General features: G+C 40.2%; 1 long non-coding RNA gene and 1 pseudogene across 1 annotated transcript; both read right to left on the bottom strand.

The window, feature by feature from the left end:
• Window positions 1-4122: 4122 nt before the first annotated feature.
• LOC120854781 lies at window positions 4123-11963 on the bottom strand. Its single transcript, XR_005719058.1, has 3 exons — window positions 11864-11963; window positions 6656-6659; window positions 4123-4134 (listed from the first exon to the last, which is right to left on the bottom strand). It is a non-coding gene; the product is annotated as an uncharacterized LOC120854781 (long non-coding RNA).
• A 614-nt stretch (window positions 11964-12577) lies between these two features.
• LOC120854143 lies at window positions 12578-13150 on the bottom strand (annotated as a pseudogene).
• Window positions 13151-16225: the final 3075 nt, after the last annotated feature.

Genomic DNA, 16225 nt, shown 5'->3' on the forward strand with positions numbered 1-16225 from the left:
GACTGCCCAAAGCCCCTTGCTCCACCACTATACTCTCATTTAACATTGTTCTGAAATTTGTATTTAAATACTTTGTAAGAGATAATCACTAACTATACAGACTCAGAAAGGAAATGGCTGGGGGAAAAATTTTCATTGCACACAGAAAACACTTAATTTATAATTTTCAAACCTTCTATCTCTTTATTCCTTAACCACCATATTTACCTCTTGATTTAGATACATTTTATTGTCTTTTGTTCTAATGGTCCTGTGCCTTTATTATAGACTGTCTCAAGTCCTTTTTGGGAATAGGTTAGTTATTCAAAGGAACCTTAGTTACTTAGTCAAAGAATAGGCAAAGCTGACTTTGGCAGCAGTGAGGTTCAAACCTACACCCCCAAAGAGACTGGAATTAGAACATACTGTGGAAAAATAGAGAAATATATAAAACCTGTCTGAATTTGCAGACTTTAACTATTCAAACTTTAATATGGTGTAGCAGAGCATTAAGTATCTATTCATGTCTGGAGATTTTCAGAATGGAAAGTGGGGAGTTAGAATGATTTTGAGAGTTTATTTATAGAGGAAAAATACTCCCTAGTACATTAGAAAGAAAAGTTACATCCTACAGAGTATTTGTAATAGGTAGAGTTTTGGTAAAATTCTTTTGATTGACATTGAACTATGGGTGAATATCATGAAATTCAATGCCAAGCTTTGGAACACATGCAACGATTTTCTCTTTGGATAACTATTATAACTGGCTTAGGAATTTGGTTTGAAATAGAATCCCCAGATTGTTCTCACTTACTAAGAGAAGACTATGCCCTCATGCCTTTAAAAATTGAATAAAGCATGAATACATTCTCCCAGAAGACAGATGTATTTTATTAGAATTAAGCTAGTTTACTAATATTATATTAAAGCAAAATTCCAACCACAGTTGATAGAATAAAGTAGTTTATTAGAATAAAGTGGTTTATTTACAATAAACAAAAGAGAATACTCTTTCCTTCTTACATTTTTTCCATTTTCCTTTTTGAAACCTGTAGACACTAAAGAAAAAAAAATTAATGTCTAATTTAAAGGTAGTGGACAGCAACTTTGGTAACTATAGATTTCTTTGCCAAGAAAAGTTTTTCTTGACATTTAGACTTTTTCTATTGAATACTAATTCCATGCAAGATCCTTTACTAGAGAGTATTGAAATTCTTCCACTGAGGTCAGATTGTACTATGCAAAGAGAATGATGATAGTATCTGTCTCATAATGTTGCTATAACTGTTCATATTTATAAAGAATTCAAACTAGCACTTGCCACATGGTGAACACTAGAGAAGTCCTTGGCCACTCAATCAGCCCCTGTTCTTTCTATGGTATATTAATTTCTATTTCCATTCTAGAGTGCATAACATGCTCTCTGCTTGGATTTGCACCCCTCTTTCTGAAAGAGATGGCAGTACCAGACCACCTGACCTGCCTCTTGAGAAACCTGTATGCAACACAGGAAGCAACAGTTAGAACTGGACATGGAACAGCAGACTGGTTCCAAATAGGAAAAGGAGTATGTCAAGGCTGTATATTGTCACCCTGCTTATTTAACTTCTATGCAGAGTACATCATGAGAAACGCTGGGCTGAATGAAAGACAAACTGGAATCAAGATTGCTGGGAGAAATATGAATAACCTCAGGTATGCAGATGACACCACCCTTATGGCAGAAAGCAAAGTAGGACTAAAGAGCCTCTTGATGAAAGTGAAAGAAGAGAGTGGAAAAGTTGGCTTAAAGCTCAACATTCAGAAAACAAAGATCATGGCATCTATCCCATTCAGTTCAGTTCAGTTCAGTCGCTCAGTTGTGTCCAACTCTTTGCGACCCCATGAATGGCAGTGCACCAGGCCTCCCTGTCCATCACCAACTCCCGGAGTTCACTCAAATGTATGTCCATCGAGTCGGTAATGCCATCCAGCCATCTCATCCTCTGTCGTCCCCTTCTCCTCCTGCCCCCAATCCCTCCCAGCATCAGGGTCTTTTCCAATGAGTCAACTCTTCCCATGAGGTGGCCAGAGTATTGGAGTTTCAGCTTTAGCATCAGTCCTTCCAATGAAGACCCAGGACTGATCTCCTTTAGGATGGACTGGTTGGATCTCCTTGCAGTCCAAGGGTGGAGAAGGCAATGGCACCCCACTCCAGTACTCCTGCCTGGAAAATCCCATGGATGGAGGAGCCTGGTAGGCTGCAGTCCATGGGATCGCTAAGAGTCAGACACGGCTGAGCAACTTCACTTTCACTTTTCACTTTCATGCTTTGGAGAAGGAAATGGCAACCCACTCCAGTGTTCTTGGCTGGAGAATCCCAGGGACGGGGGAGCCTGGTGGGCTGCCATCTATGGGGTCGCACACAGTCGGACACGACTGAAGCAACTTAGCAGCAGGAACAGTCCAAGGGACTCTCAAGAGTCTTCTCCAAGACCACAGTTCAAAAGCCTCAAGTCTTTGGTGCTCAGCTTTCTTCACAGTCAAACTCTCACATCCATACATGACCACAGGAAAAACCATAGCCTTAACTAGACGGATCTTTGTTGGCAAAGTAATATCTCTGCTTTTCAATATACTATCTAGGTTGGTCATAACTTTCCTTCCAAGGAGTAAGCGTCTTTTAATTTCATGGCTGCAATCACCATCAACAGTGATTTTGGAGCCCCCCAAAATAAAGTCTGACACTGTTTCCACTGTTTCCCCATCTATTTCCCATGAAGTGATGGGACCGGATACCATGATCTTCATTTTCTGAATGTTGAGCTTTAAGCCAAATTTTTCACTCTCCTCTTTCACTTTCATCAAGAGGCTTTTTAGTTCCTCTTCACTTTCTGCCATAAGGGTGGTGTCATCTGCATATCTGAGGTTATTGATAGTTCTCCCAGCAATCTTGATTCCAGCTTGTGTTTCTTCCAGCCCAGTGTTTCTCATGATGTACTTTGCATGTAAGTTAAATAAGCAGGGTGACAATATACAGCCTTGACATACTCCTTTTACGATTTGGAACCAGTCTGTTGTTCCATGTCCAGTTCTAACTATTGCTTCCTGACCTGCATATAGGTTTCTCAAGAGGCAGGTCAAGTGGTCTGGTATTCCCATCTCTTGAAGAGTTTTCCACATTTTATTGTGATCCACACAGTCAAAGGCTTTGGCATAGTCAATAAAGCAGAAATAGATGTTTTTCTGGAACTCTCTTGCTTTTTCAATGATCCAGTGGATGTTGGCAATTTGATCTCTGGTTCCTCTGCCTTTTCTAAAACCAGCTTGAACATCTGGAAGTTCACAGTTCACGTATTGCTGAAGCCTGGCTGGGAGAATTTTGAGCATTACTTTACTAGCGTGTGAGATGAGTGTAATTGTGCGGTAGTTTGAGCATTCTTTGGCATTGCCTTTCTTTGAGACTGGAATGAAAACTGACCTTTTCCAGTCCTGTGGCCACTGCTGAGTTTTCCAAATTTGCTGGCATATTGAGTGCAGCACTTTCACAGCATCATCTTTGAGGATTTGAAATAGCTCCGCTGGAATTCCATCACCTACACTAGCTTTGTTCATAGTGATGCTTTCTAAGGTCCACTTGACTTCACATTCCAGGATGTCTGGCTCTAGGTGAGTGATCACACCATCGTGATCTCCTTTACTTTATGGCAAATAGATGAGGAAACAGTGGAAATAGTGGCAGACTTTTTTGGGCTCCAAAATCACTGCAGATCGTGACCGCAGCCATGAAATTAAAAGACGCTTACTCCTTGGAAGAAAAGTTATGACCAACCTAGACAGCATATTAAAAAGCAGAGACATTACTTTGCCAACCCAGGTTCATCTAGTCAGTTCAGTTCAGTTCAGTTGCTCAGTCATCTCTGACTCTTTGAGACCCCATGAACCGCAGCACGCCAGGCCTCCCCGTCCATTACCAACTCCTGGAGTTTACCCAAACTCATGTCCATTGAGTCGGTGATGCCATCCAACCACCTCATCCTCTGTCGTCCCCTTCTACTCCTGCCCTCAATCTTTCTCAACATCAGGGTCTTTTCAAATGAGTCAGCTCTTCGCATCAGGGGGCCAAAGTATCAGCGTTTCAGTTTCAACATCAGTCCTTCCAATGAACACCCAGGACTGATCTGCTTTAGGATGGACTGGTTGGATCTCCTTGAAGTCCAAGGGACTCTCAAGAGTCTTCTCCAACACCACAGTTCAAAAGCATCAATTCTTCTGCACTCAGCTTTCTTTATAGTCCAAGTCTCACATCCATACATGACCACTGGAAAAACCATAGTCTTGACTAGATAGCGCAGGAGCTACCCCACATCCAAGGTAAGGAACAGCAACTGCCATTTTGCTGGAGCAGCTGTGAAGAGATACCCCATGTCCAAGGTAAGAGAAACCCAAATAAGGTGGTAGGTGTTGAGAGAGGGCATCAGAGGGCAGACAGACTGAAACCATAATCACAGACAACTAGCCAATCAGATCACATGGACCACAGCTTGTCTAACTAAGCCATACCTTGTGGGGCCACCCAATTGGACAGGTCATGGTGGAGAGGTCTGACAGAATGTGTTCCACTGGAAAAGGAAATGGCAAACCATTTCAGTATTCTTGCCTTGAGAACCCCATGAACAGTATAGAAAGGCAAAAAGATAGGACATTGAAAGATGAACTCCCCAGGTTGGTAGGTACCCAATATGCTACTGGAGATCAGTGGAGAAATAACTCCAGAAAGAATGAAGGGATGGAGCCAAAGCAAAAACAACACTCAGTTGTGGATGTGACTGGTGATAGAACCAAGGTCCAATGCTGTAAAGAGCAATATTGCATAGGAACCTGGCATGTTAGGTCCATGAATCAAGGCAAATTGGAAGTGGTCAAACAGGAGATGGTAAGAGTGAACGACGACATTCTAGGAAGCAGCGAACTAAGATCGACTGGAATGGGTGAATTTAACTCAGATGACCATTATATCTACTACTGTGGGCGGGAATCCCTTAGAAGAAATGGAGTAGCCATCATAGTCAACAAAAGAGTCTGAAATGCAGTACTTGGATGCAATCTCAAAAATGACAGAATGATCTCTGTTCATTTCCAAGGCAAACCATTCAATATCACGGTTATCCAAGTCTATGCCCCAAGCAGTAACACTGAAGAAGCTGAAGTTGAACGGTTCTATGAAGACCTACACGATCTTTTAGAACTAATACCCTAAAAAGATGTCCTTTTCATTATATGGGACTGGAATGCAAAAGTAGGAATTCAAGAAATACCTTGAGTAACAGGCAAATTTGGCCTTGGAGTACAGAATGAAGCAGGCAAAGGCTAATAGAGTTTTGCCAAGAGAACACACTGGTCATAGCAAACACCCTCTTCCAACAACACAAGAGAAGACTCTACACATGGACATCACCACATGGCCAACACCAAAACCAGGTTGATTATATTCTTTGCAGCCAAAGATGGAGAAGCTTCATACAGTCAGCAAAAACAAGACTGGGAGCTGACTGTGGCTCAGATCATGAACCCCTTATTGCCAAATTCAGACTTAAATTGAAGAAAGTGGGGAAAACCACTAGACCATTCAGGTATGACCTAAATCAAATCCCTTATGATTACACAGTGGAAGTGAGAAATAGATTTAGGGGACTAGATCTGATAGACAGAATGCTGATGAACTATGGATGGAGGTTCGTGACATTGAACAGGAGACAAGGATCAAGACCATCCCCAAGAAAATAATGCAAAAAAGCAAAATGGCTGTCTGAGGAGGCCTTGCAAATAGCTGTGAAAAGAAGAGAAGCAAAAAGCAAAGGAGAAAAGGAAAGATATAAGCATCTGAATGCAGAGTTCCAAAGAATAGCAAGGAGAGATAAGAAAGCATTCTTCAGTAATCAATGCAAAGTAATAGAGGAAAACAATAGAATAGGAAAGACTAGAGATCTCTTTGAGAAAATTAGAGATACCAAGGGAACATTTCATGCAAAGATGGTCTCACTAAAGGACAGAAATGGTCTGGACCTAACAGAAGCAGAAGATATTAAGAAGAGGTGGCGAGAATACACAGAAGAACTATACAAAAAAGATCTTCATGACCCAGATAATCACGATGATGTGATCACTCGCCTAGAGACAGACATCCTGGAATGTGAAGTCAAATGGGCCTTAGGAAGTATCACTACGAACAAAGCTAGTGGAGGTGATGGAATTTCAGTTGAGCTGTTTCAAATCCTGAAAGATGATGCTGTGAAAGTGCTGCACTCAATATGCCAGCAAATTTGGAAAACTCAGCAGTGGCCACAGGACTGGAAAAGGTCAGTTTTCATTCCAGTCTCAAAGAAAGGCAATGCCAAAGAACGCTCAAACTACCGCACAATTGCACTCATCTCACACGCTAGTAAAGTACTGCTCAAAATTCTCCCAGCCAGGCTTCAGCAATACGTGAACTGTGAACTTCCAGATGTTCAAGCTGGTTTTAGAAAAGGCAGAGGAACCAGAGATCAAATTGCCACATCTGCTGGATCATTGAAAAAGCAAGAGAGTTCCAGAAAAACATCTATTTCTGCTTTATTGACTATGCCAAAGCCTTTGACTGTGTGGATCACAATAAACTGTGCACCAAAACCTGTACATTCTGACAGAGGTGTACAACGAATCTGATATAAGTGCCTAGTCAAATCACACTGATGATAGTGATCTCCTGTTGTGAGTGTGTGAATTTTATTTCTCATTGACACTGTAGACTCCTTGAGGACATGGACCATGCATTGTTTTTCCTGTGTATCTTCCCACTATGCTGCGAACATGGCCACTGCTGAAGAACATTCCTTTTTCTTGTTTGATTACAAGATCTCTCAGAGTGGGGCCCAGGATATGAATTGTTAAAGGATATGGAGGGACTGAGAGATACACAGGTGGGTCATTCAACTCTTGCCACAATCAGTGCTATGTAATAAATAACCACAGAGTGACATACAACAATAATCATCTGTTCTTCATGTTTTTTGGAATCAAGAGGGACAGGCCAGGCATCTCAGGTGATCTTACCTGTGCTTACTCATGTTTGGGGGGTTGAGCTAGGCCCACTTAGTTGAATGCATGTCAGCGGCTCATTAATGTACTGGCAAACTAGCTCTGTTTCATAAGACTTTGATGTTCCTTCTGGGACCATCAGGCTTGTCAATGGAAATACTAAAGGACAGGGGCAAGATCAGATGCAACAAGTCCATTCCAAGCCTCCATGTGCGATGGATTGGTCAAAGGAGAAGGAGAGTACAGATAGTTACAGGGAAAAATCTGTGGATACTAAAAAATGGGAGAAAGTGGTGTCATTTTCCCAAACTTTTCCAGTGGAATGCTTGTTTGTGTCTCTTCTGTGCAGAGCCTGCTCTGATGCTTTACTGAAGGTCAGTTCTCCTCGTATATAATCTCGATCAGGATGTCTTTAAAACAGCATTACCACCCTTGAGTAAGCAAGCCAGTAATCTTGTTTGGAGGGGGAAAAGTTGCAGGTAAACAATCACATAATGCCACTTCATTTGCCATTAAATAGAAAAATATCACCTTATATTTCACAGACTTGACATCACTCAGATAATGTCACACTTCATTAAACTGGAAGATCAAATGCAGAAAACAAAATATCTGCTGGTCAATAAGATTATCTACTACCTGAACAAGGTTTGTGGAATTGTCAACATGATGTGTCTGAATTCAAGAGATTAAACCAAGAACTGTGACTGGAAAAGTGTTAAAAACACCGCAAATTTGCTTTGAAATGATACAGCATCTTATTGTCACTTGTGATTTGACCGCTGGTTCTGTCTTTGTTACTTGTGCTGCTTAGTGAACTGTTGCAAAGCAAACCATGCAGTCTATTGTGGAATTTAGAGAATCATCTTGGGACTGAAAAAGAGTTTCTTCTAAGTTCCTCGGCTTCTAGTAGGCCATCTCTCTATCTAATAGATCTTATCTCCTAAAGAGCCAGGGAATTAATTATAGCATGTTTTAGCAATCATAGATTTATATTTTTATCTGTTTGTCTCTATCTATCTACTTATCCGTCTATCATATCTATGTGTGTGTTCATCACCAAAATAATAGCTAAATTTCTATGACCATTTTTTTCTAAATTAAGGTGATCTTTTCCATATTTAGTTATTTATTTGCTCTTATGGTAGGTACTTGATTAACTCCTGACAAGTGAGATTGATCAGCAAGACAAATATTACATAAACTATAGTAAAAATTACTTTCCAATCCTGCTTTATTCTTACTCTGTTATGGGGTTTTAGGCCAGTCACTTAAGATTCTTATCAATAAAAGTAGACAATTTAGATATTTTAATAACAAGAGTTCTTGCCTATGTAGCCAAATAATAGATAAATATCTAAGGTAAACTCTGGGTAAATCAGATATATATTGATATCTGTATTTATCTACCTATCTAGATATATAGATACATATTTATTGTTGTTTTTGTTTATATAGGAGAAGGCATTGCATAATCACCCTGTAGGGTAAGTTTATCTTTTATTAAAGGTGTTATACTAAGCTTTGCTTGATTTTCCTTTCTAAGAGGAAGGACATTGACTTGTAGGATAAAGAAAAGACAGTATAGACACAAACTACAATGTGGCCTTATATACGTTCTGGAGTTCAGTTTCATCACCTTGTATTGATGGATAAAAATATAAATGAGGCAAATTGGGATTTGGATATAGACAAAAGGTTTCTTTTGAGACTTTTCTACTTGCTAAAGGAGAGAAACACTGAGAGAGGTGTAATAAGCTCATTTTCTGACAAGGGGAGACGTTTGAGATTTTTACATGAATGTGATTCTGATGGAACCCGAGAATACAACCATTTTCCTGGAAAGTCAGGAGTGCTGGCATTCCACAGCATTAAGGACCATCTCCCTCTTGCACACATGCAAACATATATGATTGACTTGTCTCTAGGCAACATAGCATCAATGGGAGCAGACTGGTTACAAAGCTAGGCCCTCAGGCGAGTGGAGGTTAAAAGCTCAATTTCACTTTCTCAAGTGGAAAATTCTGTGTAACTAACATCATAGCCTTTTGTTTAGTCACAAAGAAGGAATAATTGCTTTGGAATTTGGAATTTAGTTCCCCTATGTACTTTTTGGTAGAGCTTTGTAGCTAGGGCCACTTGCAGCAAAGAAAATATAGCAAACACTTGGACAAACTGAGTGGGCCTAGGATACCATGTAATTAAGAGAGGGGCGATGAGAGGAACAGCAGGGGGTCTTGAGAGGAACAGCAGGGGGTCTTGCACTTTGGAGGAGCCCATATTAACCCTGGGGGAGTGGAGATTATAACAGGAGTAATGCCAGTGGCGGAAAATGATTTCAGAATGTTTGTTTTCAACAGAGTTTGAATCTTGGTGCCTTATATGTGGATATATACGCAATGCTTAGAAAAACACAGTGCTATGAGTGTAACAGTCAAATGCTATCTTGATGTCAAAGCCGCTTATACGTACATACATTTTAAACTTGATTTCACTGCTGCAGTGGGACAAGCCAAAATTGAAGCACAGTGGTTTTCAGGACTTGGAAGTTTAAAAATTTGAGCTGCATGGTATTGTCCTAGAATGAAGTCATTCTTACAATGGCAAAAAGGAGAAAGCATGGGAAAATAGATCATTATTGCCTAGATTTATAATTTGATATTCACGTATTGCAAAGATCACCAGGATGTATTCAACAAGAAAAGGGAATAACATATTTTTCAGGGGACATTCTATGTAAGAGGAATAGTGTTCTATTTAATTTGCATATAGAAAAATTGGTGTCCTTGTTTCTCTAAAAAGAGAAATTGTGCCTAAATATAGGCTAATTGGTGGTGCTCAGAACATTTGATTGTGTGACTCATGATTTGGAACACCATTTTCCTATCAGAAAACTAGCTTGAGACCCTCCTATCGCTGAGAATGTGTTTAATTAGATGACAGGTTTTAATTAGATAGGACTATTTTGGCCTGCTTACTCTCGGTCTTTATCTCTCCATGAGCCATTTCCCTACAGAAGGATGCAGTAACCATAATTATTCCAGTCATCTTAAAGAAAATGTTTTGAAGTACAGTAGTTAGCTGTCAAAAAGAGAAGGCTAATTTCCAGTTATGAGAGCATTTTCCCAATGGAAATCTTCCTTTCATTCTGGGTAGACATATTGGTGTTTGTTTTTTAGCTTCATTAGGCTCCATTTTCTCCTTCCTAGACAGATAATTTCTCTTGTAGCTGTTCAGAATTAAAGGAATTCCTCAATTCCAGAAATGTTTCCAGCTGTTTTTAGCTCTAGCTATAGTCTACATTACCTAAACAAGTACCTAAGAGCATGGCACATAAAAATCACCCAGCAAAAGCATACTATAAATAAATAATTTGAAGAATTTCCCATAATATATGGAATTTTAATAGATGTAAAGAAAAAAGAGTCGGACACGACTGAGCGACTGAACTGAACTGAACTGAAAGGAAAAAATGGTCAAATATTTGGACAACCATGGATGAAATGAGCAAACTACTTTAGGATACATCAGGTTCTGTACTCTGTTGATAGGTATAAGCTGTTTGGCACCACACTCCCAGATCTTCCTATCTCCATATTTTCATGGGAAAAGGAGGCAATTGGGGTTTTCATTTGGTAATATCACACTTTTGTTTTGTTTTCTTTGAAACCAGCCTATGACAACATCCTCCCTCTATATCCCCTATAAAAAGTTTTAAGTCTGTGGTTCCCACTGTAAAGGAGAAAGGAGACTTGGATACGTGCTTGTGAAAATAAGCTGGGCATGTGGGGATGTACTATCTTTGAGTTTTGGCCCCTCGGCCTTTATCTTTTAGATGGAAATAGTCATAGCCCAATGGGGTTACTGGGCTAGACAGTTGAAATGGTGAAATTTTAGCATTAAAAAATTATACAAATACAGTCTTTATTTGACATTATGTTAAAGTTAGAGCATATATTGTTGAATTGATTATTTAGTGGGCTTCCCAGGTGGCACGAGTGATAAAGATCACTCCTGCCAATGCAGGAGATGTAAGATACGTGGGTTTGATCCCTAGGTCAAAAAGAACCGCTGAAAGAAGGCATAGCAACCCATTACAACATTCTTTTTTCTGTTGTTGTTTTTAAAAAGAACTGTTTATTTATTGAACCTGGGGCAGATCAGATACACAACCAATTTTAAATTTACATCTTTTAGCACAGTGTTAAAGTGTTTGGACACACACACGCACACAATTGACAGGCAACAGTTGTCCTAGGATAAAACCCAGTCACCTTTAAACTTGCAAGTATTTTGACCCAAGGTTGAAAAATTGTTTATCCTGAACATGAAAACCTGTAACAAGTTTAAATTAATTATACAAAACTTGTTACTTGTAGTTTTCCCCTTGTAAAGATTAAACAAAAAAGAAAACTACAAATAACCGATATGCATCAGTCACAACATAATCCTGGATCATCCCCACACCAAAACCAGATGCTCCTTGAATTTTAAACCCATCATCAGAGACCAAAAGAAAGTAATTTCATTTTATACAAAACAAAATTCACATGTGCCAAAAAAGAAAGACCCAAGAAAAACAAAAACCCTAGTACTGACAGTGATATTCAGTACCCTAATTAAACAGTGACCAAAATGCCACTGATCAAAAATAAATAGTGGCTGTATATCACTGCAAAGAAATCCAAGAGGCTTTAACCCTTTGGCATTGGAAATCCAGGTTTTTCCAATTACGTGAGTGCATATCTTCTACATGCCAAGAGTAGAGAAAGTGGATGTGCCAGCATAGAAAGAAAAGAGCTACCATTTGCTGAAACATGTGCAGAACTGGCTTTAACAGACTTCTTACAAGGTTAGGCAGAAAACAAAAAAATGGTTATTAGTTGCTTGTGGCAACAATTTTAAATGGAGATGATTGAGTTCTAAGGTTCAAAATGAAACTTTGGGGGTGGGGGGTAAAGGTTGTTGGTTTAAGTCTTACCTTTAAAGCAAGAACAAGAGAGACAAACTATAAAAGTACCAGTCTGGTCACATACTCTAGTCACAGAGCTCTGCCATCAAGCTGGATAGAAAATGTCAAGATTCGGATTGTTGTTTCTCAACAAAATGAATCTTTCTAATGACTTGAACTGCAGGATAAGGGATCCCAAGAATGCAGTCATTTTAGTAAAGTACTATCAGTAAAGTACTATCCTGAACAAACTGCATTTTATTATGAAAACAAAAGGAAAGAAAACTAAGGACTCTGCACCTATTATTATATTCAGCTTACAGTGTTTGAGTTTTGGAAGGGCCCACATAATAGAGGCAGAATTCAAATATGAATTTGTGCCAAACAAGTGTCAAATTTTCACTATAGCTTTCCTAAAAAAGTGTTTTCCCCCCATATCTATTAATCACAAAGAAACAAAGGCTGTGAAGATACAGTTCAGAAAATAAAAACATAGAAACGAATGACATTATTATGACCAAGATGTTTGGTAAAGAGTGAATTATGAATTTGGGATTATGGGGAAAAGGCTTTTAAACAACCCTCCAGACTTCAAAGACTTTTCAGGCAGTAGATTTCTTCCAATGTCGTGGTAACTAGAACAAGAACTTCAAAGAAGGACCAAGGACCACTCTGCTGTTTGTGTTGTCATTGATTGCTCTGTGTATTCTCTCTCCAACTTCCATGCATTCCTGTTCATGCTTCACAGCTGTCATCTCCACTGCCAACTCATTAATCATTTCTTCTAGCTTGTTCTTGTGAGCTACTGTTTCCATGTCTTGTCCTTTGGGGTCTTCCCCGATATCAGTGGTGAAATTCACTATCTTTGGGAGTCATGGTGGACATCCTATTGCTAAAACAAAACTTGTATGTTCTGTCCATGTAAGCAGCAAATGTGTATTTCCCACTGGACTCCCTGTCTCCTTTATAAATTACTTTATTATCAGGCCCTGTAATCTCCACGTCGATGTCCAGGAAGCCGCCGTCAGCCGTCTCAAAGATGAGGCCCATCTTAGTGCTTGAGGAAGCATTCCTTGGCATGCGTGTCAGTGCTGACGAAGTAGCCCAAGGCCGTGGCCAGCAGGGCAGCCAGGAGCACCAGCAGCTCAGCGAGCGTCAGCATGGTGGGGCTGGAGCCAAAGCCAGGACCGGGACCCCAGCCTCCAGAGCCACTGTCGTCGCCGCCACCACTGCTGCCTTCTAAGCCACCGCTGCCTCAGCTCCGCTCCTTCCGGCTGTGCCACCCGAGAGGGCTTCAGTATTCTTGCCTAGAGAATTTCACGGACATAGAAGCCTGGTGGGCTACAGTCCATAGGGTCGGGAAGAGTCGGTCACAACTGAAGTGACTTAACACGCAGGCATGCATGTTATCATCTCGTTTGCTAACCTGAAATTATCACAACATTGTTAATCAGCTATACCCCAATACAAAACAAAAAGTTTAAAGTTTGAAAGAAAAGAGTAAAACATAAGTCAGATAGTGTCCTTCTCACTTCTCTGCTTCAAATCATCATCAAATTGCTCCCTGTGGTAGGCAGAATTCAGAGCTAGCCCCCAAAATTCTTACCTCCTCATGTGTACACTCTGTATGATTATTTGGAAGAATAAGCCTTTGAGTATGAGCAGGATCTGTAAATAGAATGGGATTTCTAGCGTTTATTTCCTTCCATCTCTCTGCTTACATTATGCATCTGTTCTTGCATGTTGTACAGTTTTTGCATTATACATCCCTTATTGTTGTTCAGTCACTAAGTTGTGTCTGATCTTTTCAACCCCATGAATGGCAGCATGCCAGGCTTTCCTGTCCTTCATTATCTCCTGAAGTTTGCTCAAATTTATAACCATTGAGTCAGCGATGCTGTCTAACCATCTCATCCTCTACTGTCCTCTTCTTTTGACTTCAATCATTCCCAGCATTAGGGTTTTTTTCCAGAGTTGACTCTTCACATCAGGTGGCCAAAGTATTGGAGCTTCAGCTTCATCGTCAGTCCTCCCAGTGAATATTCAGGGTTGATTGCCTTTAGGATTGACTGATTTGATCTGCTTGCTGTCCAAAGGACTCTCAAGAGAGTCTTCTCCAACATCACAATTACTTTAACATATTAATAATATCTACTTTGAGCCACAGTCAGCTCCTGGTCTTGTTTTTGTTGACTGTATAGAGCTTCTCCATCTTTGGCTGCAAAGAATATAATCAATCTGATTTCGGTGTTGACCATCTGGTGTTGTCCATGTGTAGAGTCTTCTCTTGTGTTGTTGGAAGAGGGTGTTTGCTATGACCAGTGTGTTCTCTTGGCAAAACTCTATTAGCCTTTGCCCTGCTTCATTCTGTACTCCAAGGCCAAATTTGCCTGTTACTCCAGGTGTTTCTTGACTTCCTACTTTTGCATTTCAGTCCCCAGTAATGTAAAGGACATCTTTTTTGGGTGTTAGTTCTAAAAGGTCTTGTAGGTCCTCATAGAACCATTCAACTTCAGCTTCTTCAGTGTTACTGGTTGGGGCATAGACTTGGATTACCATGATATTGAATGGTTTGCCTTGGAGACGAACAGAGATCATTCTGTCATTTTTGAGACTGCATCCAAGTACAGCATTTTGGACTCTTGTTGACCACGATGGCTACTCCATTTCTTCTGAGGGATTCCTGCCCACAGTCATCTGAGTTAAATTCACCCATTCCAGTCCATTTTAGTTCGTTGATTCCTAGAATGTTGACGTTCACTCTTGCCATCTCTTGTTTGACCACTTCCAATTTGCCTTGATTCATGGACCTGACATTCCAGGTTCCTATGCAATATTGCTCTTTACAACATTGGACCTTGGTTCTATCACCAGTCACATCCACAGCTGGGTATTGTTTTTGCTTTGGTTCCATCCCTTCATTCTTTCTGGAGTTATTTCTCTACTGATATTCAAAAGCAGGGACATTACTTTGCTGACTAAGGTCTGTCTAGTCAAGGCTATGGTTTTTCCTGTGGTCATGTATGAATGTGAGAGTTGGACTGTGAAGAAGGCTGAGCACTGAACAATTGATGCTTTTGAACTGTGGTGTTGGAGAAGACTCTTGAGAGTCCCTTGGACTGCAAGGAGATCCAACCAGTCCATTCTGAAGGAGATCAGCCCTGGGATTTCTTTGGAGGGAATGATGCTAAAACTGAAACTCCAGTACTTTAGCCACCTCATGCGAAGAGTTGACTCATTGGAAAAGACTCTGATGCTGGGAGGGATTGGGGGCAGGAGGAGAAGGGGACGACAGAGGAAGAGATGGCTGGATGGCATCACTGACTCGATGGACATGAATCTGAGTGAACTTCGGGAGTTGGTGATGGACAGGGAGGCCTGGCATGCTGCGATTCATGGGGTCACAAAGAGTCAGACACAACTGAGTGACTGAACTGAATAGCTGCTTTAAACTTTGGTCTAATATTCCAACATCTCTGCCATGTCTGTTTCTCTTCTGATGCTTTGTCTCTTCAAACTATATATATTTTTTGTCTTTTAGTATGCCTTATGATTTTTCTCTTGTAAACCAGACATGATGTACTAGGTAAAATGTACTGAGGTAAACAGGCTTTTACTGTGAGTTTTGTGTTTATCTGTTTAAAAGCTGGACTGTCTGTTGTTTGCTCTAGCTGTTTGCTAGACTGTCTTTATTGTTTGCTCTAGCTGTTGGTGTCAGAAGCTAAAATTTCCTCTGTTGCCCTTGTTTTTGTCTCTCCTGTTGTCTTTGGGTTTCCCTGGGGACTTTTCTTAAATAGGTTCTGAGGCCTGTAGTTCTTTCCATAGTATCTGCCTATTACACAGGAACCCTATTGATATTGCGGTAAGGTGCAGGGGGAGAAAAAGCATACTATAGCTCTATACGTTGACTTCCAGGCTTTAATGAGTCTGTGCCTGAGCCTTTGGGCTGTGATCTTCACTAGTGCTTTTCAATCCCCATCACCGTTAGTTTAGGCAGAAAGGCTAGACTGAGCTGGAATTGGGTATTTCCTTTATTGCAGATCAGTTAGATTCTGATAAACTCAAGTTGATTATGAGTTAAAATAGTTTTTACTAATAATTAAACTATTAGGAAAATAGCTTCTCTTGAGGGCATGCCTTGCTAATAAAAACAGAGTACTCTGGGTTTGTTTAGAAATAGTTACTTTTCCCTCCTCCCCTGCTGGAAGCATCAGGGAATTTTTCTGTGATTTTCACTGT

The sequence above is a fragment of the Oryx dammah genome, unplaced genomic scaffold (assembly GCF_014754425.2).
Source record: "Oryx dammah isolate SB20612 unplaced genomic scaffold, SCBI_Odam_1.1 HiC_scaffold_27, whole genome shotgun sequence".
Classification (NCBI taxonomy): Eukaryota; Metazoa; Chordata; class Mammalia; order Artiodactyla; family Bovidae; genus Oryx; species Oryx dammah.